We start from the raw sequence: 13684 nt of genomic DNA on the forward strand, positions 1-13684 counted from the left end.
TCATTTTATCAAAGTATGTACTCAGCAGATCCATACTTACTTTGTTATCGGACGTGTATAAATCTTGATAAAATATTAAAAAAAATGTGTTGATCTCTGAAGAGGAATTAACTAATTTATCATCCTTTTTAACTGTCGTAATAACATTCTGATTGTCCATTTGCTTAAGTTGTCTGGCTAATAGCCTGCCTGTCTTCTCACCATTCTCATAGAAATTAGTTTTAAGACGAAAGAGGGCATATTCTGCTTTTTTGTTATAAATTTCATGAAGATCATATTTAAGCTGACAAATCTCTTTAAATTTATTATCATCAAATTTTCCTGCTAATTGTTTTTCCAATTTACTTATATTTTCCTCCAAAGTTTTTATCTTTTCCTTATTTTCTCTATTTTTCTTAGAACTATAGCTTATGCACTTTCCACGAATAAATGCCTTCAAAGCATCCCATACAACGGCCAACATTCACCTCTAAAAACTATCTTATATCCTCTTTTAGGGTTGATACAAATTTTTTGTCCTGCAATATGCTTGAGTTTAGTCTCCACCTACCCGTTCTGTTCTTTTCGACATTTAGATTTATGTGCAATTCTACTGGTGCGTGATCTGTTAAAGCAATCACACCTATGTCACAGTTTACTACTAAATGGACACATGATTTAGAAATCAAAAAATGATCTATTCAGGAACATGTCTTATGCGAATGAGAGTAAAAGGTGTATTCTCTTTCCATAGGGTGAAACAGCCTCCAAATATCTACCACACTGAGATCTTCTTTTAAAGCATTTATTGCTGTCCCAGTTCTAGTACTTGAAGTTGCATTAATGGCACTTCTATCAATATATTCGTCCATCACATTATTAAAGTCTCCACCTAACAAGATCTGGCCCTTCATGTTCCCTAGCATCTTGTTAACCTCATCCATAAAATTAGGTTCATCCCTGTTTGGGGCGTAAATATTGCACAGAACGACCTGAACTCCATTAATGAGAGCCTGCAGAGCCAACACTCGCCCGTCTTCATCCCGGCTTTCCTTCAATAATACAAAGTTTAGTCTTTTATTAATAAGTATCATGACACCACAACTCTTGCTTGATCTTGAGTTATGAAATACTTTCCCAACCCAATCCCTTTTTAATTTCAATGCTTCATTTTCAGTCGCAAAATGCGTCTCCTGGATGTATGCATTATGAGACTTGAGGTAGCTAAGCACTTTTTTCCTTTTGACTGGTGTGCCACAGCCATTTATATTCCATGACACAATATTAACGTCCACATTCCCCATGACTATGCCATGTTAAGGTATCTATAAGCCTTATATCTTCCAACCCATAACCATTTAACCTGTGCTGATAAGCCTGCTTGAACCAGAACATAAGTTTAAACAAGAACAGTACCTCACCTATAGAATCTCTACCAAAAAAATGAAAAATAAAAAACAACAGCCCCGTGGGCAAAACCGTCTCTGGTCCGTGATTGTCCCGTGGACAGTGAACTGCTGTCCTCCTGCTGTCCCGTCGACACCCCAGGGAGGCCGCCCCCGTCTTATGAAATTATTAACAATGCGCTCCCATGCACGTAATTTAGCTTACTAACCCCTTACTCCACCACTTCCTGAAAGTTCTCACGCATGAATTTCTCTGCCTCCTCAACGCTGTCAAAGCCCTTCTGCTGGCCTTTCCATGTTAATCGAAGTTTTGCTGGATGTGCCAGGGTGTGCTTTATCTGATGCTGCCATAGCTTCTTCATTACTGGGGAGAAAAGCTTCCTCTGCGCTGCTCGCTCCGCGGTCATATCTTCATAAAATGACAAGCGGCAGTTCTCCCACAGTATTCCTTTCTTCTGCTTAGCGGTCATGAGAACTTTTTGTCGTGCAGTGTAATGGAGAAATGTCACCAGCACGATTCGAGGTGGCTGACCAGGTCCCGGGCGTGGTCTCGTACTTCTGTGGCATCTTTCCAGCTCATATTCCTCCCCTCGTAGACCTAGGCCATCCGCGAGTATCTTAATCACATAGTCATTTATGCTGCCACCACTTTCCAGACCCTCTTCCAGACCGATAAGCCGAACATTCTTTCTGCGGTTTCTGTTTTCCTGGTCGTCTACTCGGGCCCAAAGTTGTTCAAGCTTTTTAGCGTTTTTACCATTATCTTCTGTTATGCTCCTCATTTTGTCTTCCACATCTGAAATGCGGCCCTCAGCTTCGGTCATCCGTATTTGGATTGCACTTATAGCGTTTTTAAATTCCACCATGTCTGACTTGATGTGAGATACATCGGCCGCAACACTAGTTAGGATAGTTCCAAGCTTAGTCATTTCGGCAAACAGGCCGCTTATATCCATCTTTGGCCCTTCTTCTTGGCTAGCAGGGCCAACCTTGGCACTGCTAGCATTACTTTCCCCTGCCACCACCGTGGAGATTCGGGTTTGCACGCTCTTCTTTTTAGTTCCTGTGGCCATGTCTCTCAATAAATCCGAGGACACTGATCTAGCAAGTCACCGCAGTGAGGAAATATATTATTTGGGAGCGTTTACCTTGTTTTAAAACGAATGTAGGGTCGACGGGGGTCAGAGACTCTCTATGGCGCGGCCATTCCCAAACGCTCCATCACGTGACTCCTCCCAGTCTAATTCTTGTCAGGGTTCCTGGGTTGCTTACCCAGTATTTTCAGTTCATTCATGTTCACTGTATTTTTCACTTGTTCCTGTGCCATCCCGTTCCATGTGTCATTAGCCAGATTATGTTCAGCTGTGCACTCACGGGTCTCTCATTATCATCCTCATCAGTCTGTGTATTTAAGTCTTCTGTTTCCACTTGTTCACCGTCGTGTCATTGATGTTGTCATTCCCGTGTCTTCTGTATACTCAGTCAGCCAGTCAGTCAGTCTTTCAGTTGGCCAGTCAGTCGGCCATCTCATGTTCTGTTCATTCCTCCGTTCTCTACAATAAAACACCAGTCCTCACTTACCTGCAAGTCCTGCGTTTCGGTTCTTTCTTCCTCGCCTCCACACACAACCCCTGACAATTCTTCATTCAGAAATGAAATTCCAAAAGTCTCTGAAGTGAGTTTATAATCAGGGGGGGGGCCTCCCCGAGCCAAACAACACCCGTAGAAGGCTGACTCGAGCTCCTGCGCATGCTTAGCCTCCTGCCTCACCCTCTCCTTGGGGAAGGCACAAACTGCGAACTGCTGATACCAAGCCGAGTCTGCTGGGTCCGTGTTCTGTACTTCTGTCATGTGATGTGTGCAGCAGGAGAGAAGGACCCATGTGCGGACTCCAGGAGGCAAAAAGTGTATTCCAAAAACAGCTTTATTGCTGAAGATAAAATAACTAATCTGAAAATACCAGTAAACTAAACAGGCAGGCTGGCAAATGGACCACACAGTGTGGGATGAGGGAGATCGCGACACAGACCGAAGAAAACACAGGGCTTAAATACCAGTGTTGGTCAAGTTACTTGAAAAAAGTAATCAGTAACTAATTACTGATTACTTCACCAAAAAAGTAATCCCGTTACTTTACTGATTACTTATTTTCAAAAGTAATCAATTACTCAGTTACTTAGTTACTTTTTAAAAACACGATTTACAACCTGAATAGGTGGTAAAGCGATAGATCTTTCAGCCCAATTCTACTTTTTCTGCATAACCCATCATACAAAATGTAATCAAATGGAAAAGTCTATTTTTAAAACGTGTTTTATTAGTTTTAATCTTTTAACTTGATGCATCAAGCAAAAATTGTATTATATGCAACATTCTCTGACTGGAAGAAATTTGTTTAATATTTAAACCTATTTTCTGCACATTCCAGCACATAAAATTGTTTTTTTTGTTTTTGTGTTTACACTCACTCTTTCAAATAGATGCAAGTAAAACACTAAAAACAATAAAATCAAAGACTAGCGGTCCTTTTGCTCTATTTTCACCTGTAAAGCAAGAGTAGGGTAGGCGAGGTTTACCCTGGTTTACCCAGGTGTGCTGCAGCGGTCAGTGGAAGAATCCGCGAATTTCTCTGTGAATTTCCCATTAAGTCGTAGCACACTTGGTGCTTGCTTGGAAGTGTAGGGGGTTTTTTTGCTGTAAAAAGAAGTTTTCTTCTCACGCACAATGGACGTTAATGTTTTTGTCACTTTTTATGGAATCAAACTCAAAGTAAGGTCAGTACTCGCTTTAAACGCTGCATGCTCATACTCTCTCCCGCACTCGATATATTATCCATTGTTGATCTGCACACAGCTGTTGTCACCAACGTCGCACTCGCTTACGTCACTATCATGAGACATTCTCGCAAAAAAAATCACGGTTTTAGTAACGCAGTAATGCAGCGTTCCTATGGGAAAGTAACGGTAATCTAATTACTGTTTTTGCAATAGTAGTCCCTTACTTTACTCGTTACTTGAAAAAAGTAATCGGATTACAGTAACGCGTTACTGCCCATCAAATACACAGAGTGAGTGAGGGAATGGGAGACAGGTGGGAAACACAGCTGGGACAAATCAGGGCTAACGAGACAAGGGAAGAGAAACCAGATTAACATGAGACACGGACGTTCAAAGTAAAACAGGAAACATAACACAGAGACGTGGACTTGACAAGGGGGTACAGCTGACAGGGGAGACAGCAACTATGGAACACAGAGACATAAACCATAGGACAGAGAACTTTAAGGAACCAAAAGACTAGAAATTATAAATAATATCAAAGTTCAATAATAATGTAAAACTGAAAACGATGGAGTTCCACAGGGTTCAGTGCTAGGACCAATTCTGTTTACATTATACATGCTTCCCCTAGGCAGCATCATTAGAAGACATAGCATACATTTTCACTGCTATGCAGATGACACCCAGCTCTATCTGTCCATGAAGCCAGATAACACACACCAATTAGTTAAACTGCAGGAATGTCTTAAAGACATAAAGACTTGGATGGCCACTAACTTTCTGCTTCTTAACTCAGATAAAACTGAGGTCATTGTACTCGGTGCTGAAAAGCTTAGAAATATGGTATCTAACCAGATTCTTACTCTGGATGGCATTACCTTGGCCTCCAGTAACACTGTGAGGAACCTTGGAGTCATTTTTGACCAGGATATGTCCTTCAACGCACATATTAAACAAATATGTAAGACTGCGTTCTTCCATTTGCGCAACATCTCTAAAATTAGAAATATCCTGTCTCAGAGTGACGCTGAAAAACTAGTTCATGCATTTATTACTTCCAGGCTGGACGACTGCAATTCATTATTATCAGGATGTCCAAAAAACTCACTGAAAAGCCTTCAGTTAATCCAAAATGCTGCAGCAAGAGTACTGACAGGGACTAGAAAGAGAGAGCATATTTCTCCTGTTTTGGCTTCCCTTCATTGGCTTCCTGTTAAATCCAGAATTGAATTCAAAATCCTGCTCCTCACATACAAGGTCTTAAATAATCAGGCCCCATCTGTACACATGTGTGTCCTGGGCTGTTCCTGTCGGTGGCGCTGTCACTTGGTGTTCGCTCGCTCTGTGGTATAGTATCACTTCCTGTTCCTGCTCAAACACAGTGGTGTTTCTGAGTAGCTTATTTGCTTAGCAGTTTAATTAACAACTTCTAAATACATTCTTTTTTTCACAGTATAATCTTCACGTGCTTCATCCGAAGCACACTTTCTGTGTACTCACTACCTAATTTATAGCCAAAGTATTCACTCACTGTCACTCACTGTCTCTGTACTGTTTCGCTAGCTTAGCTCGTAGCCGACCCGTTAGCACCATGGCTACTTCACCTGTCCCTTCTGCACTTTCTTGCTCATTGTGTCAGATGTTTAGTTACTCCTCGGCCTCCTTTAGCGGTAATGATATCTGTAACAAATGTAGCATATTTGCAGCTCTGGAGGCCAGGATTACTGATCTGGAGACTCGGCTTCGCACCTTGCACTCACCCTTAGCTAGCCAGGCCCCTGTAGCTGGTGCAGCCGAAGATAGCGTAGGCCCCGCTAGCTGTTCCCCGGCAGACCCCAAGCAGCTGGGGAAAGGCTGGGTAACGGTGAGGAGGAAGCGTAGTCCTAAACAGAAGCCCCAGGTACACCACCAACCCGTTCATGTGTCTAACCGTTTTTCCCCACTCGGTGACACACCCGCTGGGGGTCAAACTCTGGTAATTGGTGATTCTGTTCTCAGACATGTGAAGCTAGAGACACCGGCAACCATAGTCAATTGTCTTCCAGGGGCCAGAGCAGGCGACATTGAAGGAAATTTAAAACTGCTGGCTAAGGGTAAACGTAAATTCAATAAAATCATAATTCACGTCGGCAGTAATGACACCCGGTTACGCCAATCGGAGGTCACTAAAATCAATATTGAATCGGTGTGCAACTTTGCCAAAACAATGTCGGACTCTGTAGTTTTCTCTGGTCCCCTCCCCAATCAGACCAGGAGTGACATGTTTAGCCGCATGTTCTCCTTAAATTGCTGGCTGTCTGAGTGGTGTCCCAGAAACGATGTGGGCTTCATAGATAATTGGCAAACCTTCTGGAGGAAACCTGGTCTTGTTAGGAGAGATGGCATCCATCCCACTTTGGATGGAGCAGCTCTCATTTCTAGAAATATGGACAAATTTATTAAACCCCTCAAAACATGACTATCCAGAGTTGGGACCAGGAAGCAGAGTTGCAGTCTTACACGCCTCTCTGCAGCTTCTCTCCTCCTGCTACCCCCCCAAAAACCCATCTCCATAGAGACTGTGTCTGCTTCCAAAAAGACAAAAAACAAACTAAAAACCAGCAACAAACAACTTAAACATTTACAAAGAAAGAACAATACAGTATCCACATCTGAACCAAAGAGTAAAACAGTGAAATGTGGATTATTAAATATTAGGTCTCTCTCTTCCAAGTCTCTGTTAGTACATGACTTAATAAATGATCAACAAATTGATTTACTCTGCCTTACAGAAACCTGGTTGCAGCAGGATGATTATGTTAGCTTAAATGAATCAACACCCCCGAGTCATTCTAACTACCAGAAATCTCGAAGCACAGGTCGAGGGGGCGGTGTGGCAGCAATTTTTCACACCAGTCTATTAATTAATGAAAGACCAAGACAGACTTTTAATTCATTTGAAAGCCTGATGCTTAACATTATCCACCCCAGCTGTGAAACTCAGAAACCAGTCTTACTTGTTATCATCTATCGTCCACCTGGGCCTTACACAGAGTTTCTGTCTGATTTCTCAGACTTTATATCTGATTTAGTTCTGAGCTCAGATAAAATAATTATTGTGGGTGATTTTAACATCCATGTAGATGCTAAAAATGACAGCCTCAACATGGCATTTAATCTGTTGTTAGACTCAATTGGTTTCTCTCAAAATGTAAAAGAACCCACCCACCACTTTAATCACACTCTAGATCTGGTTTTAACATATGGCATAGAAACTGAACATTTAACAGTGTTTCCTGAAAACCCTCTCCTGTCTGATCATTTCTTGATAAAATTTACATTTACAATAATTGATTACGCAGCAGTGGAGAGTGGACTTTATCAAAGTAGATGTCTTTCTGAAAGCGCTGTAACTAAGTTTAAGAATATAATCCAGCCACTGTTATCATCGTCAATGCCCTGTACCAACACAGAGCAGAGCAGCTATCTGAACGCTACCCCAACAGAGGTCGATTATCTTGTTAATAATTTCACCTCCTCACTACGTACGACTCTGGATACTGTAGCTCCAGTGAAAACTAAGGTCTCTAATCAGAAGTACATGACCCCGTGGTATAATTCTCAAACACGTACCCTCAAGCAGACAACTCGTAATCTGGAGAGGAAATGGCGTGTCACAAATTTAGAGGATCATCATTTAGCCTGGAGAAATAGTTTGTTGCTTTATAAGAAAGCCCTCCGCAAAGCCAGAACAGCTTACTATTCGTCACTGATTGAAGAAAATAAGAACAACCCCAGGTTTCTCTTCAGCACTGTAGCCAGGCTGACAAAAAGCCAGAGCTCTTTTGAGCCAACCATCCCTTTAACGTTAACTAGTGATGACTTCATGAACTTCTTCACAAATAAAATTTTTATCATTAGAGAAAAAATTACCAATAATCATCCCACAGATGTAATATTATCTACAGCTACTTGTAGTTCCATTGATGTTAAGTTAGACTCTTTTTTTCCAATCGATCTTTCTGAGTTAACGTCAATAATTACTTCCTCCAAACCATCAACGTGTCTTTTAGACCCCATTCCTACAAAACTGCTCAAAGAAGTTCTGCCATTGATTAATTCTTCGATCTTATATATGATCAACCTATCTCTAATAATCGGCTATGTACCACAGGCCTTCAAGGTGGCTGCAGTTAAACCTTTGCTCAAAAAGCCATCTCTAGACCCAGCAGTCTTAGCTAATTATAGGCCAATCTCCAACCTTCCTTTCATATCAAAAATCCTTGAAAGAGTAGTTGTCAAACAGCTAACAGATCATCTGCAGAGGAATGGTTTATTTGAAGAGTTTCAGTCAGGTTTCAGAGCTCATCACAGCACAGAAACAGCTTTAGTGAAGGTTACAAATGATCTTCTTATGGCCTCTGACAGTGGACTCATCTCTGTGCTTGTCCTTCTTGACCTTAGTGCAGCATTCGATACTGTTGACCATAATATTCTATTAGAGCGATTAGAACATGCTGTAGGTATTACAGGTATTGCACTGCAGTGGTTTGTATCATATCTATCTAATAGACTCCAATTTGTGCATGTAAATGGAGAGTCCTCTTCACACACTGAGGTTAATTATGGAGTTCCACAGGGTTCAGTGCTAGGACCAATTCTGTTTACATTATACATGCTTCCCCTAGGCAGCATCATTAGAAGACATAGCATACATTTTCACTGCTATGCAGATGACACCCAGCTCTATCTGTCCATGAAGCCAGATAACACACACCAATTAGTTAAACTGCAGGAATGTCTTAAAGACATAAAGACTTGGATGGCCACTAACTTTCTGCTTCTCAACTCAGATAAAACTGAGGTCATTGTACTCGGCGCTGAAAAGCTTAGAAATTTGGTATCTAACCAGATTCTTACTCTGGATGGCATTACCTTGGCCTCCAGTAACACTGTGAGGAACCTTGGAGTCATTTTTGACCAGGATATGTCCTTCAACGCACATATTAAACAAATATGTAAGACTGCGTTCTTCCATTTGCGCAACATCTCTAAAATTAGAAATATCCTGTCTCAGAGTGACGCTGAAAAACTAGTTCATGCATTTATTACTTCCAGGCTGGACTACTGCAATTCATTATTATCAGGATGTCCAAAAAACTCACTGAAAAGCCTTCAGTTAATCCAAAATGCTGCAGCAAGAGTACTGACAGGGACTAGAAAGAGAGAGCATATTTCTCCTGTTTTGGCTTCCCTTCATTGGCTTCCTGTTAAATCCAGAATTGAATTCAAAATCCTGCTCCTCACATACAAGGTCTTAAATAATCAGGCCCCATCTTATCTTAATGACCTTGTAGTACCATATCACCCTATTAGAGCACTTCGCTCTCGCTCTGCAGGCCTACTTGTTGTTCCTAGAGTATTTAAAAGTAGAATGGGAGGGAGAGCCTTCAGTTTTCAGGCCCCTCTTCTGTGGAACCAGCTTCCAGTTTGGATTCGGGAGACAGACACTATCTCTACTTTTAAGATTAGGCTTAAAACTTTCCTTTTTGCTAAAGCATATAGTTAGGGCTGGACCAGGTGACCCTGAATCCTCCCTTAGTTATGCTGCAATAGATGTAGGCTGCCGGGGGATTCCCATGATGCATTGAGTTTTTCCTTTCCAGTCACCTTTCTCACTCACTATGTATTAACAGACCTCTCTGTATTGAATCGTATCTGTTATTAATCTCTGTCTCTCTTCCACAGCATGTCTTTATCCTGTCTTCCTTCTCTCACCCCAACCGGTCGCAGCAGATGGCCGCCCCTCCCTGAGCCTGGTTCTGCCGGAGGTTTCTTCCTGTTAAAAGGGAGTTTTTCCTTCCCACTGTCGCCAAAGTGCTTGCTCATAGGGGGTCATATGATTGTTGGGCTTTTCTCTGTATCTATGAAGCGCCTTGAGGCGACATTTGTTGTGATTTGGCGCTATATAAATAAAATTGAATTGAATTGAATTGAAAAACTCTGGGTCGACAACCCAGGCACCCCAACAGTAAAAGCTCTGCGTTTCACTTAAATTTTTTTGTTTGACTTGTACCATCCAAACTGTAAAGGAAAAGATTTGTTTATGGTCCAGTGTTGAATACCTATAAAGGCTACAACATAGTGTATATACACTATCCTCCTAAGACCCAAAGTCTTTCATGGTATGCATTTTTAATTTCTCTTTGCTATTTATAAAAACCAAGAATTACCAGATTTTTTTTTACCTGATTTTTGTTTCAGAGAAAAAATTAATACTACATAAGAGGAAATTCATTTTAAATTTCGATAGAACAGTGGCAGTGTAATGTCCTCGTAAGTGGATATCAGGTCCTTGTAGAGCGAAATTTAGTATTTTGGTCTCCAAATCACTTAATGATTTGATTCCTTATCAGTTCTCTTACTGATTCTCATTGGGTTGGCTCCACTAAGTGACATGTTATAGTACTTTCACTTGACCTGGAATGCACTGTCTCTTAATTACCATTTAACAATAAATATAAAGCTAATGACTACAGTTATACACACCAACCCAAGATGAAAACCAGTACAAAGAAAAATAAAAGCTCTGCTTTTGGTGACAGATGTTACAAAGAGCTCCCACAGTCTCAATCAAAAGTTTAAAACCACTTGAAAAATGGCAAAGAAAATTACATTTTGCATGGTTGGATCTTAACAAGGTTCCAAGTAGAGTCTCAAGATGCAACCAGAAGAAATGAGAGGGAGACAAAACATTTCTTTGAGCATGCAATTTATTGAAAACAACGCTTAAACTGAAACAAGCTGTTTTTAGCTGATCAAAAGTTTAGGACCACATGCCTTTAAAACAGTGGTCCCCAACCCCCGGGCCTCAGATCGGTACCGGTCCGCGAGAGTTGAGGCTCAGGTGTGAAATCTATGGTTTTCAGGGTTTTTATCGGTTTTCAGCGTTATTTTGTTACCGTTTTTATCATTAACTCGGCTTTCCTTGGTCTTTTCACGTGTGTTATGAATAAATCTTCTTTTTTTCTGTACCGGTACTAGTTTTAATTTGTTGTATTTATCCGCGACACCTTAAAGGCTGGTCCGTGAAAATATTGTGGGGCATAAACCGGTCCGTGGCGCAAAAAGGGTTGGAGACCCCTGCTTTAAAAGACCAAATCTGTGCAAAAATGTGGATTCATTGGCATTTTCTGTCAGGTAGTCACACTGTCATGATGTTCTGATGGCTAAGGCAAAAAACATACTCTTTTTAAACGTGGTTGGGCTGTTGAACTACATAAGCAGTGTCTCTCACGGCATGCCATCGATGCTGAGGTGGGACGCATTTTCAAGTAGTCTTTTAAAAAAAGATAGGGGTACAGGCCTCACAGTGACAAAAGGCTGCTTCTGCCACCACCACCTGTGGAGATATAAGGATGAGGTGGAGGAAGATGAAGTAAACATGGTAAAAAATAGATTAAGAAGGGAGAGATTCAAGGATTCAAGTAAAATGAATGGCTACTTAGGGCACGAGGCACTGCTAATAGCTAAAGCATAGCTTTTAATTTTCGTCATATGCTTCACTGCAACTAAGAAATAACATTTGTACCAGTCTGATTAAAACCTGTTTCAATATCTATAATCAAACAAAATTAAATATATGCATAATGTTAATGCATGAGATATATAGCAAGATCATGGTGCAAAAATGCCAGAGATGATTCTGAATTCAGTAGCATTTCATTCAGATCATAAAATACTAGGCATCAACTCATTCAGTGACCACTTGTTCTTCAGTGATAGAGGTTTTGGCGAATGGAGAGGACCATACCTATCATTACAAAATTTCTCTTCTCTCTTCCAAGTGGATAATTGGGGATAATATAAAAATATAAAAAAGTAATTTATTTTTCTTATATTTTCTGCTAAAGTTAGAAGTTAACATTTTGTCTGGAATACATTCCTTTTCTGTTTAAAATAGATTAATTTCACTGTCTGTGTTTCAATTTTGTAATACATGCGGTGCTATGAAAAAGTGTTTGCCCTCTTTCTGGTTTTTGTTTTCTGCATATTCGTCACCCTTACTTCAGACAACAGAACACATTTTAATGTCAGACAAAGATATTAACAGAGTAAATTAACAAAAGATAAATACAAACATTTCATTAAAGGGAAAAAATATCATATCATATTAATTTATTGGAATTTACCCACAGAAATGCACTTTAGGATAACAGTGACTTGAGATGAGTAATAATAATCAAATCAACTTTTCTCCAGATGGTTTAGTTTGCGTGTATAGTGAACTATTACTGCTGGGTCATTTTTTTGCAATGATAACACCACAAAAGGAGTTGTAAAAACAAACCAAAAAGCTACCATCATGAGTAAAACTGAGCATCACACATTGTCTCACATACACTGAACAAAAATACAAATGCATTGTTTTTGCTCCCATTTTTCATGAGCTGAACTCAAAGATCTGAAACATTTTCTACATACTCAAAAGACCAATCATTCTCAAATATTGTCCACAAACCTTGGATATCTGCCACTGTGATGGTTACTGGACCCTGTTCAGGGAGGTCGCTATGGTCTGCCCTCAGATCCACTAGCCACTGAGCATTGCCGTTATGGGTTGCGTCCTTCTCCCATATGCTCTTCCAGTATTGCTCCGTCTCCAGCTTTGGTGGTGCTGTTCTCTTATTATTGTTCCCTTGCCACTGAGAGTACACCTTTGCTGGTTCTGTGGAGAACAGCTGGTTTATTCTCCTGCCTTCCTTGCCTGCCTATTCTCCTGTACCTCCTCAAGCAGCTGGCCAATGCTGTGAGTCTTTGCTTGGCAGTTTCCAAGGCCTCAGGTATGTATTTCTTATGCACCTTCTTTGTCGCACCTTTCTGCAACTCCGTTAGTTGGCTAACCTCCCTCCGTGCTACTTTGATCTTGCCCTCTAGCCTCCTTCTCCATGGAGGGTACTGCCCCTTGTGGCTGTTCAACTTGTAGCCAAGCATCTCACTGATCACTGCTGCCGTATTGTAGATCAGCTTGTTAGTGTTGGTAATCGTGGCTGTAGGTATCGTCCGTAGTGCTGTATTAACATCCTCTAGCAGACCTTCTGAGGGTACTTCACGTAATCTTGGTAACCGGCTTCGGGGGATCCAGGTTTCAAGCTTGGCCATGATCCTATATTTCAGGTCAGTTCCTCTCGCACTCAACGATCCTTCTCCTGTCGCACTTGGGGCTATGTACCCAATCTCGGGTGAGGGTGATGATATCTCCCCCCTGACCTGGCGTCCTGACTCCTCCTTGCCGTAGCATTTATGTTGTACCTCGTCAATCTCTAGCTGTGAAAACAGTCCCTTCTTTCGAATGTTGGAACACTGAGCTACTAGTTGTTTCGCCGTCATTGTGGATGTTGGGTATCGAAGAATCCATAGGTCCCTCATCCTATTCATGTAGCCCCTTCAGGAGTAGTTATATATATAGTTATATGCTTCCATGTTAAATTTGTAGCTGTAAATGAAAACACTGCAACCAGTCATGTGTACTGAAAGGAC

This window comes from Neolamprologus brichardi, chromosome 22, assembly GCF_056152115.1.
Source record: "Neolamprologus brichardi isolate AB-2024 chromosome 22, ASM5615211v1, whole genome shotgun sequence".
NCBI lineage: Eukaryota > Metazoa > Chordata > Actinopteri > Cichliformes > Cichlidae > Neolamprologus > Neolamprologus brichardi.